The 9,298-nt window shown below is 31.5% G+C and overlaps 1 long non-coding RNA gene across 1 annotated transcript in view; it reads left to right on the top strand.

The window, feature by feature from the left end:
• LOC112906550 overlaps positions 1 to 9,045 on the top strand; it is a 14,217-nt gene extending 5,172 nt beyond the window's left edge. The window contains exon 4 of the long non-coding RNA XR_003232410.1: positions 8,801 to 9,045. This is a non-coding gene — a long non-coding RNA (uncharacterized LOC112906550). The remainder of the gene's footprint in view (positions 1 to 8,800) is intronic.
• The last annotated feature ends 253 nt before the right edge of the window (positions 9,046 to 9,298 follow it).

Genomic DNA, 9,298 nt, shown 5'->3' with positions numbered 1-9,298 from the left:
CTATTTAATTTTCTACATTCACTTAAGTATAAAATATTTTTTAAGAAAATCTTGCAGGCATTTTCTCATTTTGTAAATATTGGAGTTTATCTAGAATAATAGTGGTGTTTGCATTATATCACCAGCTGCGAAGATTGAGTATGATTCATATTTTTCTGTTTGAAGTGATTAATATATAGTTTCTATCTTTATGTTATGGTTTCATCAGTTCAGCATCAAATAATTCTTCTATACATCCTTCCTCATTTGCTTTTGTCACGCGTTTTAACTGGAAAAAAGACACTGATGTCAAAATAGTTTGTTTAGCGTGAAAGATTAGAGCCAAATAGGGTTGCAAATGATTTTATTGATGTAAAATCAACATCAATCATTTTATATCAAAATATTTACAACCCCATTTTGTTTTCGATCTTTTCCACATTGTAATAAGAGAAAGAAATGGAATCCATAGTTTGTTTAGCTTTGGGTTCATCTAATAAGTTTTTCTAATCGTTTTTTAAGAATTTTGAATTATATGCATTTATTAGCACACCACAATATCTTGTAGTTTTCAGTTTTTACAGAGCCGGCGTGTATCAATTCGATATTGTTTTGTGGGCTATTTTGTCGTAATTCATAGAATTTCGTAAAGTTAAAACGTACGATGTTCGAGTGGGTTTTTTTAAAACACTGTTTTAACACATTTATTTGGTTCGGTTATCAGGAACCTTTATTACACACTTAATATGGAAAATGAACAAACTAACGTAGGTTTGACCTATAGAGTAGATTGTTAGACTGTTAATGAGCTAGAAAATGTATGAGCTTATATACTAATTAGAAGTGTCATCTGTCATGGCCGGTGGTGTGATCCATAGGTGATCTTTAGGATAAAAGACGTTCTCATCTTCAAACAATTACAGGGCAAAGGGGTGCGGGAGATGTCTTCAACTCTTTTAATTCTTTGCTAGCTTCTTTGTCCTCCTGGGGTTGATTGTCTTCAATAATATCACGAGCTAGAGGGTGGTGATGGTGGCGTGAGATGAGATACGAAGACCAACTGCAGTAAATGGACGGGAGTTTTTTCGATCTTCTGCAGCAGTGTGGTCATTTCTCTGTGGTCTTGAGAGTAATTGTTAAGTTTTAGAAGCACTTCTTGTGGAATCTCTAGGGTACTAGTTCTAAATTGGATTTCTTCTTTCTTGATTATTGTAGTTTTCTTTTCATTTGCATTCCATTCGTTTGCAGTGGTCATTAATGAGGTTCCGTTTTGTAGTATCTTAAATTCTCCGTAATGTTGTACATAGATGTCTAGAGACTTGAAGAAATCTGTGGCATTTGTCTTAATTTGTTTAGTGCAGTGGTATTGGTGGTTATTTACGATAGTACAATTGCTATACCTTAGGGTGAAGGATTTTATAAGGATAAGGTTTTATCAAGGGATGAATTTTGTTTAATTTGAATTAGATGGGTTTTATGGTAGGAAAGCTAATTATACATAGCATAGTACCATTTAACAAAATAATTGTTTCTTGATTGAATTTCAATCAATTTAACAGTTTTTCTTTAGATAGAAATGATTTCATAATTTGCAATATTTTCGCGGGCAACAGTGAATGATTTGCAAATAGTTCAATTTGTAATATATCAATTTCTTTTTGAAGAGTACCTGTAATAGCATGAAACACATGAATGACTCATCAAAATTTTCTTCAACATTATTAATTAAACTTATATAGACATTAGAGATGTGATGAGCAAATGGTATTTTGTTTTTTATGATAATGTAAAGTTAAGAGAGTAAGTAAAGTAAATGGGAAAATACGACGGTACTGCCGAAATTTTCGAATAAAAGTTAATGTTCTTTACTAGCCTAGGCTTGTGCTAGGTTGAGAAGAAGGGTGATCAGGAATGTTTTCGTCACCCTACAGCAAAACGTCTTTTCTTACCCTTCTAATGTTACGAAATGGTATTTTTATAATTTTTATTTGTCCTGCCAATATTTCTTCAATTCTGTCATCATTTTGGTCAATTTTGGCCATTCTTTGAAATTTAGAGGCCATTTTGGATTTTTCCGCAGTTTTGGTGTAAATTTCTCTGGGTGGCATAAGAATAAGGTCGCTTTGTTGGTTAATTTTATCTAGTGCTTTCTGGTTTTTTTCTAAATTTCGATTTTTTACTTTTTTGTACAATGCGGATAGTTCTTTGATTCTATTGTTTATGCAGTTACATGGGTTGTTGAACTCTGGGAGTTCCAAGTGTGTCATGTCTTTATAAGGTCCATGTATTATTTCGAATGGCCCAAATCTAGTGGTGGATTGAATCAAATTGCTGTACATAAAAATGGATTGTATCATTAAATTTGGAATTATCTCTTCGGGATTAGTTTACAAAAGTCGTTGAGATGGGGGTTGTAAAATTTTGCGTAAGAAGTTATGGTGGTTAATAAAATGTCTTAATTTGTTAACTATAGAAATACCGTTTTTATCTGTTATATGATAAGCTTACGCATATTTACTGAATTGGTCGAAAAATTTCAAAAATGTATTTTCATTCGTAAATAAGTCCATCATTATTATTTCAAAAGGTTTTAAAAACACCATGGATCCTTTATATGGGGTTTCTCTCCTATTTTGATTTTAAACACAAGTCATTTTTATTGATATAAAACGTGATTAATTTCTTTAAATTTGGCTATTAATATTTTGTTTTGAAATGGGAGTAAGTTTCTTCGATACCATTATGATTAGTTGATTAGTATCATGATAGTTTGATATTAGTTCCAGGGCCTTTTCTCTATTCGGTATATTTTTGTTTCACAAAAAAAATACTTATTATTATTCAAGCATGTAATAGTCAATTACTCCAAACATACACATATAAGGACCAAAAATGTTAATTATTAAACATTAATAATTAAAAGAAAAACGTATTACATTTAAAATGGTTAATAACTTAAAGTTAGTAAATAGTCCGTCAAATGTAATTTAAGATTATTTGTAAAGAATTAAAAAAGGGGTACCCAAAAATTAGATACAGATTACGGAATGAAGAAAGTTTGACTATAAAATATCATCCCTTTTAAAAATAGTAATATAAACTTCAACCTTCAGGTGCTCTCACAAGTAGCAAATATTCACTAACAGTTATATTTTCTTGTTTCCTGATTCTGTTTTTAAAAACTTATTTCAAATATAAAATACAAAATGGATTTCCTTTTGTATTTTAAATGCTAAACGCAAAATACGTATTTTCAAAATATTTTTTCAAACAGAATACTTTTTTGTAATACCTATTTAATTTTCTACATTCACTTAAGTATAAAATATTTTTTAAGAAAATCTTGCAGGCATTTNACACAAGTCATTTTTATTGATATAAAACGTGATTAATTTCTTTAAATTTGGCTATTAATATTTTGTTTTGAAATGGGAGTAAGTTTCTTCGATACCATTATGATTAGTTGATTAGTATCATGATAGTTTGATATTAGTTCCAGGGCCTTTTCTCTATTATATGAGGTTAAGTCCAGAAGGGTTTATGTGAACGTAACTGTATTATTTTTTCCTGATAATACTTCATATAATGTCTGGTGTTGGAAAACGTCGTTACTTTTGTTATCAATATGAATTCCAACTTGAAGGGTAGTTTAAATGGTGTGTTAGTCAATTGATGTTTCAGCTAAAAAAGAGTTTGTTCGCTTTCTAAAGTAATGTTAACTCTGAATCCACCGGTTGGTAATGTTTTTGTGGTAAGTTTTCGTTTTCCTAATTTAAACGTGATTTGTAAAGGGAAAACCTGAAGGGCTCTTCTAATAATTTCATTGTAGGTACACGGTCTTCTAGATTGGAGTGTACGGTGACTAAATCGTCATTGTCAATAATGGATTCAACTAATTCGGATAGTTGTGTCAGAAGTTCTTCGGCTTCTTCGGGAGATAAAAAGTCTAAGTCATGATCTGAACGGGAGTTGGCAAATAATGAATCTATATCAAAATCGTAGTCTTCCTCGAGAGCGTTTTTGTTGCTCGAGAAAGTGCGTCTGCAACGTGATTTTCTTTACCTTTAATATATTTAATTTCAAAATTATATTCAGAAAGTTTAATTTCCCAGCGGGCTAATCGACTTTGAGGTTTTGCAACCAAACTAGGGGCATGTGATCTATTAAAAAGGTGAATTTCCTACCGTAGATGTAGGACCTGAAATGTTTACAAGATTCTATTACAGCTAACAATTCCTCTTCTGTAGTACTGCAATTTCTTTCAGACGTATTAAGGGAACGAGAGTAAAAAGCGATGGGGTGTCCTTCTTTGGTAATAACTGAATCTATCGCTTTATCACTAGCGTCAATGGTAATAGAAAAATGTTTGGATATGCTAAAACAAGGGCGTTAGTAATTAATTCTTTAATTTTGTCAACAGCTTCTAAATATGATGGGTTTTTAACATTAACTGATGTATTTTCCATTAAACATCTAGTAAAGGGGATGCCAGTTTTAGAATTTTCGGTAATAGCCGCTAGCATTACTGGCTAGTGAGATAAAACATCCAAAAGTTTTTTTTATTTCAAAAGTTACTGAGCAGCATGGCCTAGTGGTTTACACCATTGCTTAGCATTCGAGAGGACGTCGATTCGATTCCGGGTCCGTCTGCCTTGGTCCAAGTTTTTTTGTGGTTTCCTTGGATCACTTAGGCGAATTCTGGGGCAGTAATATTCCACAGATAAATCATTCATATTCTTCTGTCTTCATTTCGTCAGTCTCATCTTTCTCAGCCGAACCACCATCCACCCATTCCCACGATTCCTGAAAGGAAGGTGAAGAGGGCCTTCCGCCCTACCTTCCGGAGTAGTCTGGAGGGACTGCCTGCCCACCAGCATTAGTGGTTGGTGGGAATGAAACTCCTAAAGTTTTTTTTTTATTTCAAAAGTTAGTTTTGCTGAGTTCTTTTATTCCAGTTATTTAGTAAGTTTATGCATACATTGTTATAATCGTTATTGTTATTTTTTGTCGTTGTCTTGTTCCTGTTATTGAAAATAATCTCTTTATCTTCTCCTGTGATTATTAAAAGTCATAAAATGAATTCTGTGTGTTTTCTTTTTAGTTCACCACGCCATGTTTGTGCAGTACTAAAACAAACCGAAAACACTATAATTGAATTAAATTATTTACAAAATTTTGTAATTTTATTTTTTTCTTCATTGTTCATGTGGTCTAATCTGAGTTGTTTAATTACATTGCAATTTAAATTGTCAATTGGGGCTTTGTCTCAATAAACGTATTTGTCAAGGGTATCTACATCCATAGGCTCATTGATGTGAATATTATTGAGACATTGCACATCAGCAAAACTGTTATCTACATAGTATATACCTGGTACAATTTGTTCGTGATAGAGAATAACACAAGATCATTTGTGTACATTGATTACACTGGGATTTTGCAAGTGATAATTTGTTAGAAGTTTATCTCTGGTCTCGTGAAAATGAATTTGTGCGTGTTCAGTAGTCAAAGTATATAATGACATAAAAATAGGTATTTTAATTTTGTGTTTGCATTTTAAATGCAAGTATTTCAAATAAATCACATCTCTGGGTTAAATTGCTTATTAGGTTAGAATTGGGTCAAATAAGGAGTATTTGAATGTAAGATAAAAATAGGTATTTTTTATTTTTTGTTTGCATTTTAAATGCAAGTATTTCAAATAAATCACATCTTTGGATTCAATTGCTTATTAGGTTAGAATTGGGTCAAATAAGGATTAGTTTAAGGGCACAGCTACTCCAAAAATTAAAATCCTAACATAATTGAATTTAAAAGCTATCATTCGTTTGGTTGTACATTAAGTAAAGACAACACGAACGAAATAAGTGTTGCAGCACTCCAGTCCTTTCTTAAAATGCATTAGCTTAAGCTGGGATTGAGTTAGGTTAGTTTAGGTTGCGTGATTCGGTAAGCATTTAGAGTTACAAATTGAAATTTCGTTAAAGTTTACGTCATTTACCCTTCAGTTGTAACCTCATGATGACGCTTGACGCTAGCGTTGAGCGTCAAATTATGGCTCCACCTAGCTGAAATTAGTAGAATCATGTCTGGCGTCAAACGTCAACGTCAATCTAAAAAAATTACCAGAGAAAAAATCGCAAGTCGATATCTCGATATATACTTAACTCTAACCTAATTTTTCTAAAAGCACGTGACAATTGTAAACAAAAAACTTATAACTACAATAAATATTAAACATTATAGAAAATTATTAAAATATTACATCAAACATAACTGACTAATCGAAATTTCGATGGCAGGCGATTATGATTATCAAATGTGGATTTATCAGTGCCAAAAAATAATTCATGAAGCTGAAATAAGGAAAAGAATCAGGCGCAAATGAATTATTAGTGCTTTGTTATGCAATGAATTAGTTATACAAAATGTAAAAATATTTCTGTTATAATTATTGTTTAGGTTTTAGGTAATATAACTCTTACATCTTCCAGAATTTCTAGATCTTCATAATCTTCAAAAAGTGCCATTTTCATAAAATAAATAATANGACTTCCTAGGTATCTAAAATCAGCCACTTCTTCTAATTTTTCGTCTCCTATCTTTATATTCGCTCTTTCCCTACTTTTTCTTCCCTTGCATACCAGTATTTTAGTTTTACTTTTATTTATTTTCATATAGCACTGTTTTGTCAATACCGCTTCCATTTTATTTAAAGCTATTACTAAGTCCTCCTTGCTATATGCTAATACTGCTATATCATCTGCAAATCTAAGCATACTAATCTTTTGCCCTTGCACATATATCCCTACAGTTGTACTGCGTTTAATGATGTTGATGGCGTCTTCGATCTATAGATTAAAAAGTAGCGGTGACAGTGTACATCCCTGTCTGACTCCCTTCCTAATATTTACTACTCTACGTTGCATCCTTAGCTCTATAACTGCCTATAATAAAATTAAGTTGTGGCGAAAAGTCAAGTTTATGGAAAACACGGAAAAAATAAATTTTCCTACAAATTAGACCTAGTTAGATCTATTTTTGGCACTCGTAAACTACTTTGTTTTCTTTGAAATTTTGCTCGTAGCTACTAAGACTCTAAGGTACAACCTTCGACCTAGGAATCAAGCTGCCCACTGAAGATGATTACCGAAGTGACAGTCGAAACGTTTGGGTCTACAAGTTCCTTTCGACTACGGCCCATCAACCCAGATTCACCTCTTTGTTCTTTATTTCGGACACGAAGACCTACGCCCTTACATTATTTCCTAGTTCATATGTTGATATTTTCCAAATTTTATTCTCTTATCGGTTCCTTATTTTAATCTAGCAACGTTTCGGACTTCCAGTTCTCCCTTAACAGTCCTAATAATTTCATTTCTAAAACACTAACACATAGCATTTAAGTATTTATTTTGTATAGTGTTTGTTCAGTATTTATTAAGTTTTAATTTAAAAGTACAATGATGAAGTCATAAACAAGTTCTGTTTGAGGATATGCGGATATTAGCGATGCAAGTGCCAAATGCAGAATCTGGAACAAAATTTTTGTGGAAACAGCTCACGACTACTATGTTAAAGAGTCACCCAATATCATTACACTTCCGCTTCCGTTTTGGCTTCCGCAACAATTTGCTTCAGTTTCCGTATCTGTTTCCGTTATGACACTTTCGCTGCATCAGTAAAAAACTAGTGTAGGTATATCAATTCAACAGTATGTAACGACTACCTTTTTTTTTGATAAATTACGGTCAAAACACCTGCCAAATTTAAAACTAAAATATTTTCTGTGAAACAAACATACCAAGTGTTTCAATCTTTTTACTTATTATATTATTTATCGAAATGTTTCACTATGTGCTATATTATATCTCTTTTAATAACACAGGTCTGCTATAAAACAGTTTTTTATATAAATTGTTGTATATAAGGACAATAAACAATAGTTAAGCAAAGATTGAATATAATAGACTTTGTAAAAAATGCTTATTAAGCTTACTTCAGAATGAAGTTGTGTCACCAAGATAAACGCTGGGTTACGATAAAATATGTAGTATATAAAAATGTCATCAATACGAGTTTGAAAGAATAAAGTATTGCTTCCACCACGTTACATTAAACTTGGTTTGATCAAACAGTTTGCAAAGGCATTTCGACTTGACCAACGGTGATTATTTCATGTTTAGATATCGAGGTCATGATCTATATAGGTTTTAAGCATATAAAAAAATCGTAAGGACACAAATTATTACTTTTTAAGAAAAAAGTCAATTCAAAAATCACGTTTNAAAGAAGAAAGTATTGCTTCCACCACGTTACATTAAACTTGGTTTGATCAAACAGTTTGCAAAGGCATTTCGACTTGACCAACGGTGATTATTTCATGTTTAGATATCGAGGTCATGATCTATATAGGTTTTAAGCATATAAAAAAATCGTAAGGACACACTTTTAAGAAAAAAGTAAATCAAAAATCACTTTTTTTTGTTTATTCTCGATCTATCCATGCTTTAATATTGTCGGAGGTATTTTTAACCAACACCATCGAAAAGAGCATAGTTAAAAACATAGAAACACTGGTTATTGAATATTTTTTCGTGTTCTCTGAGCATTTATGGATTAATGTAACGTGGTATAAACCATATGAATATCGTTTTCTATTACTTTTAAGACAATTACGACAAATATTAACAATTTAAGAAAAAAACTTTTCAAAAAAAATTTCGCAGACCTGTCTAATTAATTAACTAGCGTTTTGAATTTCAAAAATAAATCCGATTTTTACGTGATAACTGTTAATGTGTTTTTTATCGTTTTGTAGATTTTGGTGCTGTGTATGTATTCCATATTGTATGGAATCATGTCAAAGACATTATCATTATTGTCCAAATTGCAATGCTTTCTTGGGAGTATATGGCAACGATCGAATTTTTTAATAATAATATTTTCCTGTATTTTCTCTTGGATTTTTCAAATAAGAAAATGTGGTTGCTTAGTTGTAGTATTATAGGATAAAGGCTCTTAATGGAAACTGCAAGTTCTTCGAATGTGATGCATTGTGGTTACTTTTCGGTTAATATTTTCAATTTGTATGTACATATATCAAACAACGTAAAGTATAAAAAATATTTTTTATGAAACTGTATATTATTTTATTTTCGCCGGTGTACTGCAGTACCACATATATAATATGGTCACAAATAAAACTGGAAGGACCAGTGTATGTCTGATTAATAAGATGCTGTTAATCATGACTAAAGTTCGGATTATATGCAAAATGCATATAACATATATGCAAGCATATTTCCAGGATTTTTGA

The sequence above is a fragment of the Agrilus planipennis genome, unplaced genomic scaffold (genome assembly GCF_000699045.2).
Source record: "Agrilus planipennis isolate EAB-ADULT unplaced genomic scaffold, Apla_2.0 scaffold4, whole genome shotgun sequence".
Lineage (NCBI taxonomy): Eukaryota > Metazoa > Arthropoda > Insecta > Coleoptera > Buprestidae > Agrilus > Agrilus planipennis.
The sequence above is the reverse complement of the archived record's forward strand: the minus strand, read 5'-3'. Positions and strand labels throughout refer to the sequence as shown.